General features: G+C 42.9%; 1 long non-coding RNA gene across 1 annotated transcript in view; it reads right to left on the reverse strand.

Moving 5' to 3' along the window:
• Positions 1–7,592, reverse strand: part of LOC127045745 (uncharacterized) — a 68,822-nt gene extending 61,230 nt beyond the window's left edge. The window contains exon 1 of the long non-coding RNA XR_007772811.1: positions 7,340–7,592. This is a non-coding gene — a long non-coding RNA (uncharacterized LOC127045745). The remainder of the gene's footprint in view (positions 1–7,339) is intronic.
• Positions 7,593–9,317: the final 1,725 nt, after the last annotated feature.

Below are 9,317 nucleotides of genomic sequence, written 5' to 3' on the forward strand. Positions count from 1 at the left end.
GCTATGGTCATCTCATTTTTCAGATGAGGACACAGAAAGTATTAAGTGAGTCACCCATGACTACACAGTAAGTCAGTGACAGAGCTAGGAGCATTTGATACCTAGCGCTGGTCTCATTCCTCAAAATTATGCTGCTGGGCTAACATTAGAAAGTCTGTTCACACATTATTTGCAATTTGACCCAAAGCTGTAAGTACACAAAATCTCACAAGAAGAGGTTCAAATATATTTGAATAAATTCCTGAACTAAATCAAAATGCTGCACCCCTGATTTGCCCTTCGTTAATAACCATAAGGCATGAGTACAGTTTCCAGCATTCAACCTGATTTAGGACCTGGCATATTTGGCATTCAGGGATTGGCATGGGTGGGAGACAGCCTACTGCCAGGACTTGCTGGGTCCTTCCTTTGCTGGTAGGTCCTGTTTTTTTCTCCCCACCCCTACCCAGTGTCCGAAGGTGGGAGATTCAGGACAGATGTAACACCAGAAGCTACTTTTAGCTCTTGTTTTAATTGACTAGATCTCAGTTGGCTATCGCCCTTTACAAATCTCCATCTATGACCTGAATAGGAATTTTGTCTAAATTAACATCTCCACATTGTAAGGCAAACGGAAAGGTGCTCCTAACATGAGTAAGGGTGGTAGAATCTGACCACATAGACTTTAAGGTCAGAAGGGACCATTATGATCATCTAGTCTGACCTCCTGCACAACGCAGGCCACAGAGTCTCACTCACCCACATCATTCATAAAACTCTTCATTTAGAAATTGCCTTATGCCCTAAAGCATGAGGTCTTGTATCCATTCTTAAATTTGGAAGCTTTTGCTTTGTTTTCTAATCCTATATAATTAGACTTGGCACAATGCAATTTTTTTATATATACTTTTGATGGATAATATCAATGTTTATTTTTAAGCTTTTTACATGCAAGTAGTGACTTTCTAGGGACCAGTCACATGAGTAAGCATTACTTCTGTGAGTAATGGGGATCTGCAGGATGAAACCCCCAGTTTTAACACTACTTTTTGTTTAATTTTAATGACTAAAATCAATGTTATATTATTATTGGAAATGTGAAATCACAAGCAACTGTCATCAAGAAATAGCTAATCTGAAAGCACTGTTTAAAGAGTCATCACTTCCTGACTTCTGATATCAAGATCAGCTGCTGGGAAAAAGGCAGGAATTAAATCATATTAATGGTACGGATATTCTGAATGTGTGAGCTGTTGGTTTAAACCTTTGCACTATGTTATTCAAGAAGTAGTTTTCCCAGATTAAGATATTGAACTTGACCTAGCAATTCAATTTCACACTTTCTTATTATACAAAGAGATAATATACAAACACTGAAAGGAAATTAGCATGTTTTTAATTTATAAGGATAACAGCCTTAGAAATGTAGCTCAACTAATAATTAAATAAATTGTGAACAATCTTAGATTTTTCTAGAGTGATCCAGGAAACCAAGATAACAAAAATCAATAAAAAAATATTAGCTTGATTGCCAACAAGTTTAGGCTTGAAATTAGAGCAAGGTTCCTAACCAGCAGATGAGTGACATTCTGGAACAGCCTTCCAAGAGGAGCAGTGGAGGCAAAGAACATAACTGATTTCAAGACCGGGCTTGATATATTTATGGAGGGGATGGTATGATGAGACTGCCTACAATGGCATGTGGCCTATCTGTGACAGTGAGTAACAAATAGCTCCAGCAGCTGGAGATGGGACACTAGAGGGGAAGGGCTCTGAGTTACTACAGAGAATTCTTTCCCAGGTGTCTGGCTGGTGACATGCTCAGGTTCTAACTGATCGCTGTATTTGGGAATTTCCCCCAGGTCAGATTGGCAGAGATCCTGAGTGTTTTTCACTGTCCTCTGCAGCATGGGGCATGGGTCACTTACTGGTTTAAACAAAACTAAATAGTGGATGCTCTGTAACTTGAGATCTTTAAATCTTGATTTGGGGACTTCAGTAACTCAGCCAGAGATCCATTAAAGGAGTGGGTGGGTGAGGTTCTGTGGCCTACAATATTCAGGACGTCAGACTAGATGATCACAATAGTCCCTTCTGGCCTAAAAGTCTATGGGTATGTCTACACAGCAGTTAAACAGCCAGGGCTGGCCTGGGTCAGATGACTTGGGCTCAGATTGCAGGTCTGTAAAATTGCTGTGTAGACATTCAGGCTTGACCTGGAGCCCGAGCTCTGGGATCTCTGTGAGGAGGGAGGGTTTCAGGGCCTGGACTCCAGCCCGAGCCCAAACATCTGCACAGCAATTGTTAGCCCCATAGCCCAAGCCCCGTGAGTCAGAGTCAACTGATTCAGGCCAGTCATGGCAGTTCCACACATCTTTTATTCCAGTGTAGAGGTCCAGTGTAGAGTCTAAGAACTGTTCAGGTTTTTAAAGTGTCCTGACAAGATATTAAATGATCTGCTTCCTATCATACACTTTGCTAGAGTACACTGAACAGAGGTTCAAAATACATACTCTGCACCTTTACAATTAAAACTGTCCAGACCTGGAATTTAATCAATTAGTGGAGAGGTTGGAAAAACTTGACTGACCTGGAATCATCTCAGTGGATATATTTTTAAACATTTCTGAACTTTTATTGGTTTTATTTAAAGTTGGAATTCATTATTGGGCAGAATTAATTAGTAAATCATTTTGACACACAAATGTATTTCCAGCTCTCTGCTTAAAACCTGTTACTGATGGTAAGACCTGAACATCTGGTCATGTTATGCTATAGAAATAATGGTAAAATAAAATACAGACATTCCACTGGGCACTAGGTATTAGAAAATAGTCCTATTAACATTTGCCTTTTCTTTAAAAAGGTTGTTTTAATTATAGTTTAGATTTTGACTTAGTAAAATGGTATATTCTGCTCCTGCAGATGTTTTGTTGTTTTTCTTCTTTGAAGGAGCTCTCCTAAAGAATCTTCAGAGGTCAAAATCATAGGCCAAGATTTACAGAGGTGAGTAGTGATGTTCAATTCCTCAATTTTTTGTCACCCAACTTAAGGCATCTTAAATGGGACTGATTTTTACAAAGGGCTAAAATGGAAAGTTGGTCAGGTAGAGTGTGAGACAGTCAAGGGGAAACTAAATTACTATCCACCACCCCTTGTAGACATCAATAGTTCCTGCCTCAGATACATTGGAAAACCTATTGCAAGATATGGTTACATATCAACAGCAGAAATTAGTACACAGCAGAATAAATGCTGAAGTTTCTCTGTTTCCAGACACGTGACCCTTAATCCATAACAGCCTGGGCTGGACGTGAACCAAGGAGTGAAGGGAATCCAACATCCTGTTGTGCTTCATATGTCATTGCACTCAGGCCATCTAAACTGGGGATAAACATAGAGCTTCGGCTATATTCCTGACATACCCCTTTTTAGTGAGGAAAGTGAAGATGTGAAAACCAGGCTTAAGGTGCTGCAAAGATGAGGATTGTTGGGTATTCCAATATTCTCAGTGTTTCCACTCTAGACATATATAAAGCATTTAGCACCATTTGGACTGAATCAGTTTGTCAGTCAAGGGAGAGTTCTGTGGATCTGGCAGGTCAGCGCTCTACTGAGGTAATCTGTCTGCCAGTCCACTAAGAGACTGCCAGTTCAAGTCTCATTAGATTCATTACTGCTCCTGGACACCAAAATAGCAGCGATGCCCAAACACTTTTTCCCCATCCCTTCCTTTCAGATACAGATCTAGCTATTTATCTATGGATCTCAGACCTGTATCCTCCGAGCCTCCTTGGCGAAAGGCCCTCAGCGATGAAAATCCCTATTGCCAGAAATCAGACTCTGCTTGAATCCAGCAAACTTGAAGACACAATTCAATACTCACCTCTTTGAGAAAGCCCTCCTCTCAGAAACAATAACTGGAAAATGGCCCTGAACTACCTTCTCTGAACAGACAACCACCAATTATTAACACTTAAGGGCCAGATTCTGCTACTCTTACTCACGTTAAGTACTCTCTTACTAGAAGAGTAGTCTCACTGAATTCAAAGATACTGCTCCATGTGAGTAAAAGTAACAGAATCTTGTCCTCAGAGCATGGCATAATACTATGGAAGAAACAGAGTATATTACATTTTAGGAGAGAAATGATGCTTTCACTTAAGTTTACTGTATATAGTTTCTAGACAGGAAGAAGAATGGCAGACTAGAAATGAGAAATCATAACCAATGAATAGAGCAGAAGTCTCCCAAAAATTACATGTATTCCCCTCCTCCCCCACCCAGCCACAACAATTCCACATGATGGATTTCTGGCTCATCCAACTCCTTTTCTGAATCCACCACAGGTTTGGCATCTGTACAGTGGGCTTTACTTAGCTATGAATGCTGTTTGTTCAGCGATCAGGAATTGCATATGATGGCAAGATAAGTGTCTTTCCTTCTACATTACTTTTGTATGAATTGTTTGAAGTTCTCTGATCCCCCCATGCTATTTTCTACAACACGGGAACATATGTGCTTGAAATACTTCTATAGACAATCTTTCCTAAACAATTGAGAGCCCCTTCCTCTCCTCAAACTTCTAGTGTACGTCACCACACAGCTGGAAAAATCAGTGACTGCATTGCACACTAATTCATTAGTAGTTGCTGTTTCTTCAATGAAGGGAGGATTGAGTCCATGCTGCCAAAAATCACATATCCAAACACCTAAATTGAAAGTGTGTGATCTAGTGGTTAGAAAATGTGAGTGGGAGTTAGGAGTCCTGAGCCTATTCTTTGATTCTCCCACTCCCAGTGGCTGTGCGATCTTGGGTAAGTCACTTCACTTTTCTATGCCTCAGTTTCCCCATCTGCAAAATGTGGATACTATTCTAGTTACCCACCCTCTCTGGGGCAATGAGAGAATTAAGTAAGTAATGTTTGTAAAGTTCTTTGAAATTCCCAGATGAAAAGTGCTCTGTAAGGGCAAAGTAGTATTATTTCAGATGCTCCCTTGCAAAAGATAATTGCCGAAGAAGGATTTGAAAATCTTTTTAGATTAACTGTAATACTTTTTTTATGCAGAATGACTAGCAAAATAATTTCAAGTGGAAGCCAATTTTTTCACTTCTCTTGATTGTGCTAACACTTGGGACCACAGGAAAATGTCACATGTTGGCTTTGTTAAACTTGAAGTGACTTTCTCTCCTGGGGACAATAGGTCTGTGGTTATTTGCAACATCTGATGTATTAAATACCATTTACAGAGCCATTATTGTTACCTTTTGAAGAAATGATTGTAAACTGGGAATAGCTTCTGCTTTCATCATCCCATTTGCTGTGGGAAGTTTAGTGGAACTAGTTTATAGTGAAAATGTGTCTTCCAGAGAAAATGTCCAATGTCCGAAAAATTCTGAGACTCAAAGTGATAGCTTTCAGCTGTTGCTCAGTGAGTAGCCGATGTTCCTTCTCTTCAGGAAAGCTGATATTCCCTCTTCAGTGGAATTTAAATGCACAAAGTCGGAAGGGAAAGTACATGTATAACAGACCTAATGAAACTGAAAACAGTTTCTGTGATTCTCTCTGCATGAGATGTTCAACATCTTGTTAGCTGCCCACAACTATCGCAAGTGGGTGGTGCCTGAACATGCCAGCGTTAATACATAGAGGAATATGTCATAGGAAAGTTCAGTACAAGGACTTGATTATATATATAATATGGACTTGCCCCAATACTATGGTTCAAATGGAAGGTAAACCAAGAAGGACCAATCAATCTTTAATGCAAAGCAGAAGGAGGATGTTCAGAGCAAATTTTGCCATTCTTCCTGGAAAACATCCATGAGTTGTGGTTAGAAACAAACGATTTTTTCCAGGCTTCACTAGTATTCTCTAAAACCACATCAGATGGAAAACCCAGAACCACAGAAATATTGGGGTCAACCTTGAACTGGAATATGCTGTAACTTTATGAACTAATGAAAATAGCTCTTCAGCGCTATACGGGAAATTTTGCCAGATGTAACATGTGTAAGCACCTGAGGAGGTGGAGGTTGGTATGCCATTCCCCACATTTGTCAGGAGAATGGTGGGTTCCAACCTGAATGCCTTTCTATGCTGTAAAACAGAATAGGTGTTTTCTTCTATTCTGACCTTTTGACTCTTCTAGCTGGCTGGCAATTCCATCCCATTCCTACAGTTTAATAAAGCAGTGCAAAGAAACGCCAAATTCTATTCCCACTATGCACCCTGTTGAGATTCAGTACAGTCCCTGGGCATGGATGCAAGAAGCAGCATCCTACTGCTAGTGAACCCACGGAGGACCTGGTCAGAATCAGGACCTATGCCAGGAAAATTTGTAACCATTCCCACATATAACCTCCCCCCACCCACTCTTCTGCTGCTGCTGCTACTGCTATGGCTAGAAGTGCCCTTTCCAAAGAGTATATTTTCTCCAGCCCACCATTCTATTTAAACGTCTTGCACTATATCGGCAATCCAGCTGTGAGGTTCCTTCTAACACAGCAATAAATCAGTGAGCAATCTAGACAAAAATCTCACACTATAAAAGGGTTAATTTCTGGTATCTTCACATTTGAATACAACCAGAAAGTGACTTCTCAAATAGGCCTTCTAGTTTGCAGTAGAAATAGGAAGACTATGAGGCAGATAAAGCAGCAATATTTTTAATCTTCGGTTTGCATTGCCTAAATGGAGTATGTAGCTCATAAGCAGGGGACAGGCATATTTTGCATAAACCTACAGGCGTATTTTTAAAGAAATGTCTCTCCACTGCCCTGGATTTTTGTAGGACATGCTGCAGCACTTTTTCACTTCTCTTTGGGCTTTGAGGTACTTTGTTTAAACACAATCAGCTTAGAGGATAGAGACCCTCTGGCTCACCCAAGATAAACACGATTCTGACCCTGCTTTCCTCTTGCACCAAGGGTAGTAGCCTCCTAATATATTAGCAATCCCCATCCCCAAGCTGGCTGAGCTGCACTGGCTGGCATGCTGGAAAGAGGGGCATGGAGCTACAGCTCTACTTGCTCCATAGTCATCTCCACTGACTCCTTGCCCTTCTGCTGAAGGTGGGGAGTAGCTTCCCTGTGGCACTCTCTTCCCCCTAATCATTCAGATCCAAGCCCCAGGAAGGCTGCACACATGTGTATATGGTGGGAGGTGGGTGTCTTACTGCCCCTATGCCCCTGTTCATTTGTACAGCCTGGGCCAGATTGTGGCCCTTATGCATTACCAATTTTTACAGCTTTTGTAACACCACATTGAAATTTAGGGCCCAATCCTGCTTTCCTCACACTCATACAGCTCTCATCGGTTGCCATTAGTGAGGGCCCAAGTCTGCCCCCCTTACTCACCCTAAGCAGTATTCTACTCTTCAGCTAGCACCAGGGCAGTCTCACGGCTCTCAGGCAGACTCATCTCAGGGTCAGGAAGTACTCAACAGGAGCCAGCAGAGCAGGATCAGGCCCTCAGAGCTTGGCATGCACAAAGGAATTCAGGACGAGGCTCTAAACAAGACTGGATACTTTTTGAAAGAATTTTTAAGACTGTGTTGAAGGAACTTTTTGCTGCCAAGTAAATTGGCTGCAGAGAGCTCGTGGGTGTTAGAACTCCACTGGCAACGGTTTCAGACAGATTGTCTTATCTGCCCACTTACAGCTGAAGTTGTAGCTATAAAGCCTGAAGATAGCAATGAGAGAAAAAGACGCACTAGGCACTGGTTTAGGCGGAGGAGGAGGAGTGCTATGGAAACTATTGAAGCAATGGTGGGCCAGATTCTGATCTCAGTTAGAAGAGCATAAATCTAGAGTAGCTCCTCTGAAGTAAATGGAGTTACATAAGATATACGCTGGTGTAACAGAGCAGAGTTGGACCCAGTATAACTTTTCACTCTATGGGCTAGATTCCCAAAGGTACGTAAGTGCCTAAGTCCAGGTTTAAGCATTGAAGTCACAGTTTTAAGCTCCACTGTGATTCACAAAACTCTCATTAACCCTGTAGGCACCAGAATTCACTGGGTACCTAGACTCCTGCCTCTGAGCATGGGCACTACTGCCTCCCTCTAGCTCTCTGGGTGCCTATCTCCCACTTGAGCCCCAGAGGGATTCTGAACAGGGGAAGACAGGCATCCACACACAAACCTTGCATGCGGGAACTGATCCTATAGATGAGCTCAGAGGTCACCTTTTGGATTGGGTCCCTCTCAAAATCCGGTGGTGGTGGCAACAGTACTGATGCCTTCTATCTTATAACTTTTTGCCCAGTGGTGGGAGCACTTACCTGCGATATGGGAGACCCAGGTTTAATTCCCCTTGCACCTACCTCAGGAGGTGAAAGGATTTGAACTGAGGTCCCCCAACTGTCAGAAGTGTGCTTTAGCCACTGGGCTACGGATAAGGCTGCGAGTCTTTCACAGAGGTTGCGGAAGTCACAGATTCTGTGACTTTCGCAGCGGCTGGTGCAGCTGACTTAAGGCCACCCAGGCAGCTGGCTCCAGTCACTGCCTGATCAAGGGCTGGTGCAGCTGGTCCTGGGGACTGCCCAAGCAGTAGTACTGGGGGAAGCCTTGGGGAATGTCCGAGCAGTGGTCCTGGGGATTGCCCAAGCAGCAGAGGCCCCAGGGGTGCCCAGAAGTCATCATGAGTGGTCCCTGGGAGCACAGACCAGGGGATAGTCAACCCCAGCACTGAAACAGGCCCCCACCCCCAGTGGGGCCCCAGAAGTAGAGATTTAGTCAATTATATATTTGGTAAAAGTCCTGGACAGGTCAGAGGGCTGTGAATTTTTATTTATTACCCATGACCTGTCCAGGACTTTTACCAAAAATACTCGTGACTAAATCATAGCCTTAGCCATGAGTTGTTCTGTGTTGGACTCCCTCAATATTTCCAGTTGAAGTTGTTCCACACTGGATTAAATAATCAAATGGTCATTGGACTGGATCTCTCACCTCCCAGGTGGGTGTCCTCGCCACCAGACCACAGCAGCGTTCTCACACTTTCTTGGTCTCTCTGGCCCACCGCTATTACTTCCTCTGCCCACTGTTTTGTGAGGAGTTAGGTACCTGCCTAAGTCATTCTCCTGAGAAACACTTTCAGCACCTGGCTGCAGGAGACGGATTCCTTGCTGCAGATCACTGGCAGAGACAGGCCTCCCTACAAGCCAGACTATGTCGCCTATCTCTGTAAGAGGGACTGGGTGAAGGAAACACCCCTATCATCAGCATCTTCCATTGGCTAGCTTAGCTGGCTCCCCACTGAGCATGCTGGCTTTTGTGAATCACATTCTAAGGCACCTGGTCTCATTCATTGCATAGGGAAGCCTGAGTGCCTA

Source organism: Gopherus flavomarginatus, chromosome 2 (assembly GCF_025201925.1).
Source record: "Gopherus flavomarginatus isolate rGopFla2 chromosome 2, rGopFla2.mat.asm, whole genome shotgun sequence".
Classification (NCBI taxonomy): domain Eukaryota; kingdom Metazoa; phylum Chordata; order Testudines; family Testudinidae; genus Gopherus; species Gopherus flavomarginatus.